General features: G+C 43.1%; 1 pseudogene across 1 annotated transcript; it reads right to left on the bottom strand.

The window, feature by feature from the left end:
• Positions 1 to 3,903: 3,903 nt before the first annotated feature.
• LOC307137116 (hydroxycarboxylic acid receptor 2-like) lies at positions 3,904 to 4,732 on the bottom strand (annotated as a pseudogene). Its single transcript has one exon. The product of its transcript is annotated as a hydroxycarboxylic acid receptor 2-like (transcript).
• Between the last annotated feature and the right edge of the window lie 4,949 nt (positions 4,733 to 9,681).

Below are 9,681 nucleotides of genomic sequence, written 5' to 3'. Positions count from 1 at the left end.
GGACAAAACGCAAAGAGACTTGCTTACCTTCAAGAGGGGAGGATGTAACCCTGTATAAAGAAATAAATTAAGTTTATAAAAAGGAAATGTTAAAATAATAAACTAACTAGAAATGAGTAAAACATGTAAGAAAAATTCTGAAATCAAAGCGAAATGCATGTCAGTGTGATGATTGACATCTTAATGATTGTCCAATTACGTGAGATTTACATTGAAGGCCCCGCCCCACCACGCTAGTTGCTGGATGGGAGAAGCCATTTTCTTTTCTGTGCGATTGGTGAAACGAGCAGCAGCATAACTTTGTGTAAAAGTTTACAAATGTGCAGAGAGGATTAGAAGAGGGACGTTTATGTTCAATTTTCTTTGGATTTGGTGAGTACACATTTTGAGATGTGTAAACTGTCATAAATGTGATTAAATGATTAATGATGTGTTCAATTGAGAGAGAATGAAAACGTATTTCTTTGTCAGAATGAAATGCTGATAAGAGCTGATGTTTAACAAGGTAAAAGAGATGTAATGGTTAAAAGACAGTGTGTATATGAGTTCCTAATGTTCATATTTTGTTGTTGATGGTGATGAACGAGTCGTTTTATGTTAGTTGAGCAGTGTAATGTTACCTAAGCTGTCGAATTGCAATGGAAATATAACTGTTATATGTTAAATAAGGTAACAAGTGATACTATGTCCTGTTGTTAAGCTAGAAGCAGTGCATTTAATGTGTTGTGAACTAAAAACTGCCTGTTGCACATGCAGGTCGGGTTTTTTGCCTACGCTGGAACTGTTCGATTCAGCGTGATCGTGACGATTCATTCGAGATGGCGAGCCTTTCCCAGTGAGATGAACATGGTGAACTGTGAGATTTGAGTTCAAACAAACACCTGAGGAATTGGGTAGGAAAGATCTGATTGCCTGTTTGATTTTTCCTCGTGAACTGATGAATCATTTTCAGCGAATCTACGGATTTTTGATTATTTGAACCGAGTCTTTGAACTGAATCTTTGAACCGAATCTTTGATTCGAATCTTTGAAACGAATCTTTCAGCGGAACTTTTTGAACTGGACTTTTTGAATTGAACCATCTGAACTGATCCTTTCAACGAATCTTTTCAGTGATTCATTGAACTCTTTTTTTCCTTCTGAACCATTATTTTTGCATTGTGTTCAATACCAAGGATTTAATTTTTGAATATTTGAGTGAACTGTCCACCTTTACAATTGTGAATGTTTGTAATTGATATTGAAGGTGTGTTATTCTAGGAGATATTCATAGTTAGAGGGTGCACCCAAATCAAAAGGAGTCAAGTGAACTTGTTAAATTACAGTCAATTTAATTGAAAATTCATGTAACTGTGATTTATTATTGAACAAGTATTGTGACATGGATTGAGTTTTATTTTATTTTCCTAATTTTATTTTATTTTCCTTTTAAAAAGAAATTTCAATTTCACTAAAGATTTACTTTTAATTCAACAGTGTTGTTTTTATTACACCTCCATAGTCGAACCTATTGGCCTATGATTAATACTAGCTGCAAGTGCAATATTAATTGACACGTGTGCTACACACAGTCGTAAACCTGAAGTTTCACAGCAATCTACAGTGTCACATACTGACGAAAATCCCACTTTTCATGCAGTGCTGCCTCCGACTGAGGGGTTTCCCGGTTATCGACTGGATCTGGTAGATGGTCGGAGTAGCAGTCGTGCGGAGCTTGAGCTGGTGGCAGAGGGTGCCCAAGATAAAGTTCCCAGCTGACCCAGAGTTGAGGAGGGCAGTAACTGGAAGGGAGACACCAGCAGCAGTAAGGTTTACAGTAGTGGTGAGTGGCTTCATCTTATTGAGGGAAGGAATGATTGCACTCACCATGGGATGTGGAGGACGGACTGGGCTTTCGGAGATGTAATGCCCAGGAAGACCACGGTATAAACGGAGATTTTGGGTCAGCCGCCTCTGCCGCTCAGCCGCTGTCAGACGGGAATTCTCCAGTTGCATAGCTTCGTGGGCTGGTTCTGGAGGGCTTCGTCTTCGTCTGTTATTGTCATTGTAACCCGTTGTCAGGCAAGTCTGTTTATGTCCCGTTTTTGCTAAGTCTTTGTGTCGTGTCGTGTCAAGTCTTTGTTTTATGTTTTGATTTATGTTAAGCTTTAAGTTGGATAAATAAAGAACTGCACTTGGGTCTTCAACTTGCCTCGTCAGTGGATTCGTTACAGAATAACAGACCACCAAAAATGGACCCAGCAGCTTCCAAGATTTTGACTCCTCAAGCAGGAAGATCCGTTGAGGAATATGTCAAAGATTTTTTGTTTTTCATGGATTTTTTGCCTTGGGATGAGGTCCACCTGAAGAGGTGTTTTTGTTTTGGTTTGGACCCTGACCTCTCAGAACTCATGCCCTCAGTAGAGCACCCTTCTACCCTAGTTTATTGATTTTATTTTATTTTTAAGTGGTTCAAGTTTCACAGTGGGGGAGGCAGAGGATGATTTTAGGTCTAGCCCTGCCCAGGCTCCAGCCCACATCCAGGCTCCAGCCCACGCGCCCGCTCCAGCCCACGCGCCCGCTCCAGCTCACGAGCCCGCTCCAGCCCACGAGCCCGCTCCAGCCCATGAGCCCGCTGTCCTACCCAATCATTTTTTTTGGGGGGGCAAGGGGTACATGGAGGCCACGAAGGCCACGCCTCTGTGGCCCCCTGAACTGCCGTTGCCACCATGGCCCGTTGAACTGCCGTTGCCGCCATGGCCCGTTGAACAGCTGTTGCCGCCATGGCCGTCCACAGCCCCGGATCAGCCATGGCCGTCCACGGCTCCAGATCCTCTATGGCCATCCACGGCTCCTGAGGGTCCAGGTCCTCCCACACAACAGGGTCCAGGTCCGCCCACGCCACAGGGTCCAGGTCCGCCCACGCCACAGTGTCCAGGTCTGCCCACACCACAGGGTCCAGGTCTGCCCAAGCTCCCAGGCCCGTCCAGGTCACGTCTGGGTCCGGTGCCCCTGCACGGGCCAGGCCCACCATCCCTCCCCCAAGACCGCCCCCCAAGACTCTTTGTGTTTAGACTTTTGGTGTTTTGGTTATGTTTGGGCGTCAGGGGCCGCCCATAGAGGGGGGATCTGTCAAAGGGTGTTTTGGTGTTGGTTCATGTTCATTGTTCCTTGTTCATGTTTCAAGTTGATCATGTTCACATTTTGTTTGAGTGTGTCATGTTCACTGTCTTGTTTCCTGGTTTTGTCATGTTTCATTTTCATGTGACTCCCATGCCCTCATGTGATCTTGTGTCTTGTCCTGTCATTGGTTCATTGTTTAATCACTGTTCACAGGTGTCACTTGTCTTGTCATTAGTCTGTGTGTATTTGGCCCTCATGTTTGCCATGTGTCTTTGTCTGTTATTGTCATTGTAACCCGTTGTCAGGCAAGTCTGTTTATGTCCCCTTTTTGCTAAGTCTTTGTGTCGTATCAAGTCTTTGTTTTATGTTTTGATTTATGTTAAGCTTTATGTTGGATAAATAAAGAACTGCACTTGGGTCTTCAACTTGCCTCGTCAGTGGATTCGTTACAATGAGAGACAGATAAATAAATAATAAGAAAAGGTAACACTGGATCACTGATTCAATGTTTTATTGGATAAACAAACACACTGATATGAAACATAACCATATCTAATTAATACACTCATAATAAGTTAGATCTATATGCGTGAAGAAATTCGGGACAATTCAATGTTTTTTTTTTAATGCAAACATGAACTGATAATCTAAGAAATCATTTGAAATTTAACAATGTAAGGATCAGAGTAAACACCAAGAGGAAAGAGACACTTCAGCTGATAATACAAAAAATGCCCTGTACACTAATAATAAATAAATAAATTTAAAAAAGTAAGACGATGTGTAGTCATTTTCAGTTTATCAGGAACAGAGGCAGGAGAGTTTTCCGGTGCGGTGCAGATAAAGAACAGGCTGAACAAAACTAGCTAGAACAAGACAAACCAAACCAGGAGCCCAAAATTTCAAATTATACTGGTTCATCAGAATTATAAATACTCCTGAAATCATAATTGGCACATATGCGATAACCATGTTCACAGTAGTTATTAGAATGAGATAAAACGCTCTTCTCTTCATATGGTTTTCCTCCTCTCTCTCTCTCCTTCTCTCTCCTGGTCCTGACTGCTTCAGAGCTCTGAGAACAGCCACACAGCAGAACAACTGGATGGAGAGGAAGATGAGGAACTGCATCAAGAAGAACCATGTATTTGCATTAATATTATTTAACATTAATGTGATCAGGAAGACCACACAGGAGCCAAGTATAATTATCCAGGCCACAGTGCAGCAGATCACTCTATATCTGAGAGGTTTGTACTTCAGAAAGGTTACAGGATGAACCACTGCCAGGTAACGCTCAACACAGATCAGACACTGAAACACAGCACGGCCAGTCGTGGAAAGTCCTTGCAAAAACATTGCTAATGGTTCAAGAACTGAAATCCAATTCCTCAGTAAAAAAAAAAAAACAATTCAGACAGTTACCAATCTCATTAACAGACAGATTGAGGATGAATAACTCTGATGCAACTCCACTTCCTGTTCTTGTGATGATGAGCCATATAATATAGGAGTGTGTGGGAAGACCAAACAGGAAATCGATGCTTAATATACACATTACCATATTCCCCACTGGCAATGTAGCATGGGTTGTGGAGTTGGTGGAAGCTCCAAGTGTGGTGGAGTTCATTTTCTCCTCGTTTGTCTGAGCACAGCTCACAAAACATAAATAGTATTGCTATAGGATGAGAGAATTATAAGCATATATAGTTACTCAGACAACAGTTCAACATAAGCAAAATGAAAATAAAAAAGAAAAATTAGACTGAAGATACATTTTCAGTCCACCCCAGTAATTTAACACAATTTAGAGTTAAAAAGGGCAATTTTCATACATATCATTTAGTATATTGCAGTATGTCTACACAATGCACTCACAATAAACTGCGATTCCGTGGAAGAACCAATTTTACTTCCCCAAAAAACTCTTAGGCTTTGAAGAAAATGTAACATATCTAAAGAATTAATTAATTTTTCCAATATAACAAACATGTTGTGCACTCGAAAGGTTTTGTGTTAAAGGTTCTTCATGAAACCACAGATTCCAATAAAGAACCTTTATCATTTTTAAGATTGCCCCTTAAAAATGTCAAGAAAATTGCTAATTCACTTTGATGAAACAAATAGAGATCAGTTCTGTTTTATTCAAGTGATCCATGTAACATACTGTACCATAACCCCTTAAATGTGAATGATGACCACAGCAACATTGTCATTTATCATTCAGTATCAAAAAGAAAAATAATAACAATAAAAGAGAAGTGTGTCACCTGAAGAGTGAATGTCCAGTCTCTCTGGGTGTGTATTAATCTCTGTCAGGCATGTGCACAGGTAGGGCTCAACCTGTGCAGAGCACATGCCTTTTTTGCCTGTACTCTCCGAAGTGCCCTTTTTTTGGTGGTGGTGTTTTTTCTTCTTCAATAAATCAATGCTATTGGTCACCCTTTACGTCTGTCTGTGTGTTTTACAAATATTTAGCTAAAGAAAGGTATTAAAATGAGCTTGTGACTAAATCTTGTTGGATCCTCAAACTGTCAGTAACCCTCATATCTCCACCCCATCTATCGTGACTGAATGAACTGAAGGTCTACAGCAGCTGAACAAAGTATTACAAGGGTAAATAAAGATTGTTGTTTGAATAAGTACAGCTTTTTCTGTACGCAAGGATTACTGTCTATAAAGGATCATATTTTATATATTTGAGGTTTATATATTTATATATATCTGAGACACGTGGGACTGGAGAGAGAGAGGGCTAGCATTTGCCATCTAGTCAAAGCCAATAGCCTAACTTAGAGGCCCACTGAAATCAGAATTGAAGTTTTTTAGCTTTTAGTATGATTATGTTAGCCTTAAGGTTAGTGTACTGTTCTCATTGAGGTGTAGCAACTCCAACTAAACAGTGAGCTAAACTCTCTCTATTCATGAACATGAAGAAATCCTTAGTTCTTTGTATGCAGATTTATTTTCTTCACATTGTACTGAATCCATACATATCAGATGAGTGATGAGAGATGAGAGACGAGAGAGTGAAACTAGGAAACAAACAGCAAGATACTGAAATTAGCTAAATCACCTAGTTTCAATGAACATTACTTTTACAGCATGAAATCAATATGCTTAAAGGTTAACTTAGTCAGAACATAGATTATATACATACAAGCGATGCTTCTGCTGGGGAATCAACGGGCAGTATGCATTTTCCCTGGCACAATGAACGTCTGCATTTTTTACCAGTCTGCCGTTTCTCACGCGATTTCCTACTTCCGGTTTTAACTCAGTAAACAAACGTCAAAATAAGAGTCTGCATGAAACTGAAAGTATACTAAATTAAATGCATAAAAATTAAACTTAAATGCCTGAAGGGCAGAACACTCCCCGTCTGACCTTAAAGGTCACTATTAACTATCAAATGTCTCTGAACTTTCAGTCTTTGGGCAGAAGAAGAACTACTTCTGACACTGGTCTCAAGAACACCTTTGCAGAACCTTGATCCGATGTCCTGAGCTCCACCTTCCTTACTTTGCTGTCTCTCCCAGGGAAGACAGCTGTGATCCTTGCCATAGGCCACGCGTTACGTGCAGCTTGACTATCCTTCAGGAGCACAATGTCCCCTTCTTTCAGATCCCGTTGGGAATCTCTCCATTTCCGGCGGACTTGCAGAGTGGGGAGGAACTCCTGACGCCAGCGACGCCAGAATCTGTCAGCGAGAGCTTGGACTTGTTTCCATTGTCTGCTGAGAAGGTCCTTGTCTGTGAAGTCTCCGTGCGGTGGGGCAACCCCAACCTTCTGGGTAAGTATCATTGCAGGAGACAATATGAACGGTGATTCTGGGTCATTGGAGACTGGAACGAGAGGTCTGGCATTGATTATCGCAGTCACTTCCATCATGAGTGTGCACAGGACGTCGTGGGTGAGTTGGATGTTCTCTCGGAGCAGGATTGCATCAAGGATCCGTCTAGATAGGCCTATCATACGTTCCCATGATCCTCCCATATGGGACGCATGAGGAGGATTAAACACCCATGAGCACCCCTGTTGACTCAAGAAGTTCTGCACTGTGATGTCAGGTTGTTGTCGGCTTAGTCCCAGTTCTTTTGCAGCGGCTACAAAGTTTGTTCCACAGTCTGATCTTATCTGCTTCGCAGGTCCCCGTATGGCAAAGAAACGTCTCAATGCATTAATGCAACTGGACGTGTCTAGGGAGTCGATGATCTCAATGTGCACGGCTCTAGAGCTCATACAGCAGAAGAGCATCGCCCATCTTTTGCTTTGGGCCTGTCCACCTCGTGTACGCCTGGAAACAATTTGCCATGGTCCGAACACATCCACTCCTACATAGGTGAAAGGTGGGCATGTGTGCAAGCGTTCTGGAGGTAAGTCTGCCATAAGTTGTTCCTCTGTTCTTCGTCGTAACTTTCGGCACACTACACATTTGTGTAAGACAGAGGCAATAAGTCGTTTTCCACCTATGACCCAGAAGCCCGCTGCTCTCAGGGCCCCTTCGGTGAAGTGACGGCCTTGATGCTTTACCTCTTCATGATACTGTCGCACCAACAGCAGAGAAATGTGGCTGGTCTTGGGCAGGATGATGGGGTTTTTTTCCTGAGTGCTCAAGTCAGCGTGTTTTAATCTGCCACCAACACAAATCAGATGACCTACAAGAACAGGTCTGAGCTTGTGAAGGGAACTGTCCTTGGTTACAGCTTGTCCAAACTCAAGTGCTGTGAGCTCTTTTGCAAAGACATCTTCCTGTGCGGCTCTGATGATGATGTGTCTCACCTGCGACAACTCATCCGGTGTGCGTGGGAGGTTGCAGTGGTGCCATCCTTTACATTCACTGGAGTTGTTGTGTCTGTAAGTTCTGGCTATGTGGATGAGTAGGGCAATAGCCCTGGTGAGGGAGCGCATGCATGAAAAGCGCTGAAACCGTGTGGTGGTAAGGCCTCGGTTTCGTATCTGAGTAAGAAAACTACTCACTTCAGGTCGTATTTCCATGTCTGATTCTGGGTTAACAAGTTCAAACGTCCTGTCTGTATCCATGTCAGATGAATTTGGCCGGTGTAAAAAGGCTGGTCCAGTGAACCACTTAGTCTTTGTCAGTTGGGACGCAGGAACTGACCTGGATGCGTGGTCAGCCGGGTTGTCCTCTGTGTTGACATAAAACCATTGGTTAGGTCTTGTGGACTGACAAATTCGTCTGACTCGATTATGAACGTAGACGTAGAAGCGTTTTGTCTGATTGTGAATGTATCCAAGCACGACCTTGCTGTCACAATAGAACTTGATTGCATCAAGCTTCAGGTCCAGTTCATCTTGGATGAGTTCGGCGACTTCCACGGCTAATACAGCGGCACACAATTCCAACCGAGGAATGGTAGGTTCGGACTGTGGGGCCAGCTTAGCCTTCCCTAAAATGAATCCTACTTCAACTTGTCCCTCAGCTTGAATGGTCCTGAGATATGCAACCACTCCAATGGCCTTTGTGGACGCATCAGAGAACACACATAGCTCTGTGTGTACAGCATTGGAAAGTGACGTTGCAGTGTATGAACGTGGGATGTGCAGCTTGCTTTGGTCATGCAGTGACTCACTCCATACTTCCCATTGCTTCAGCTTTTGTTCTGGAAGAGGAGCATCCCAGTCACATGTGTTAACACTGAGTTCCCTCAAGAGACTTTTGCCTTCAATAGTCACCGGTGCAACCATGCCTAAAGGATCAAAGACGCTATTCACTGTTGACAGGACTCCCCTGCGAGTGAAGGGTTTCTTGTGCTCTGAGACTGTGAATGTGAAAGTGTCTTTCGTTGTCTCCCACAGCAGTCCCAAACTGCGTTGCACTGTTGTAGCTTCACCACTAAGGTCGAGGTCTTTCTTAACTGCTCTGTCCTCTGTTGCAAAGGCCTGAAGGACGGCTTCACTGTTTGAGGCAAACTTGTGAAGCCTCAGGTTTGACTCACTGAGAGAGGTCTGTGTTCTCTGTAGGAGACTGATGGCTTCAGCTTCAGTTGGCACACTGATGAGCCCATCATCTACGTAAAAATGGCGTTCGACAAACTGGACCGTGTCTTTTCCATGTTTGAGTGCACCTTCATGGATGGCTCTCCTTAGTCCGTAGATGGCTACAGATGGTGACGGACTGTTGCCGAAAACATGGACCCTCATCCTGTAGTCGATGATGTCCTTAGACATATCATTGTCTCTGTACCACAAAAACCTCAGGTAGTTCCTGTGGTCTCTGCGGACAAGAAAGCAGTGGAACATCTGCTGTATGTCAGCGATCACTGCTACCTGTTCCTTGCGAAAACGGATCAACACCCCAATGAGTGAGTTATTGAGGTCTGGGCCTGATAGAAGAACACCATTTAGAGATGTGCCGAAGTACTTTGCGCTGGAGTCAAACACCACGCGGATGCTTCCAGGCTTTTGCGGGTGGTAGACTCCGAAAGTAGGCAGGTACCAACACTCTTCATTCTCCTCCAGAGGAGGAGCCACTTCTGCATGTTTGTTGTCAAATATTTTCTTCATGAATTCTAGAAACTGGTCTCTCATCTCAGTTTTCCTCTGCAGCGTTTTCTC

This window comes from Gobio gobio, assembly GCF_949357685.1.
Source record: "Gobio gobio genome assembly, chromosome: 14".
In the NCBI taxonomy this organism is placed as follows: Eukaryota; Metazoa; Chordata; class Actinopteri; order Cypriniformes; family Gobionidae; genus Gobio; species Gobio gobio.
This window is presented reverse-complemented; position numbering and strand designations above follow the sequence as displayed.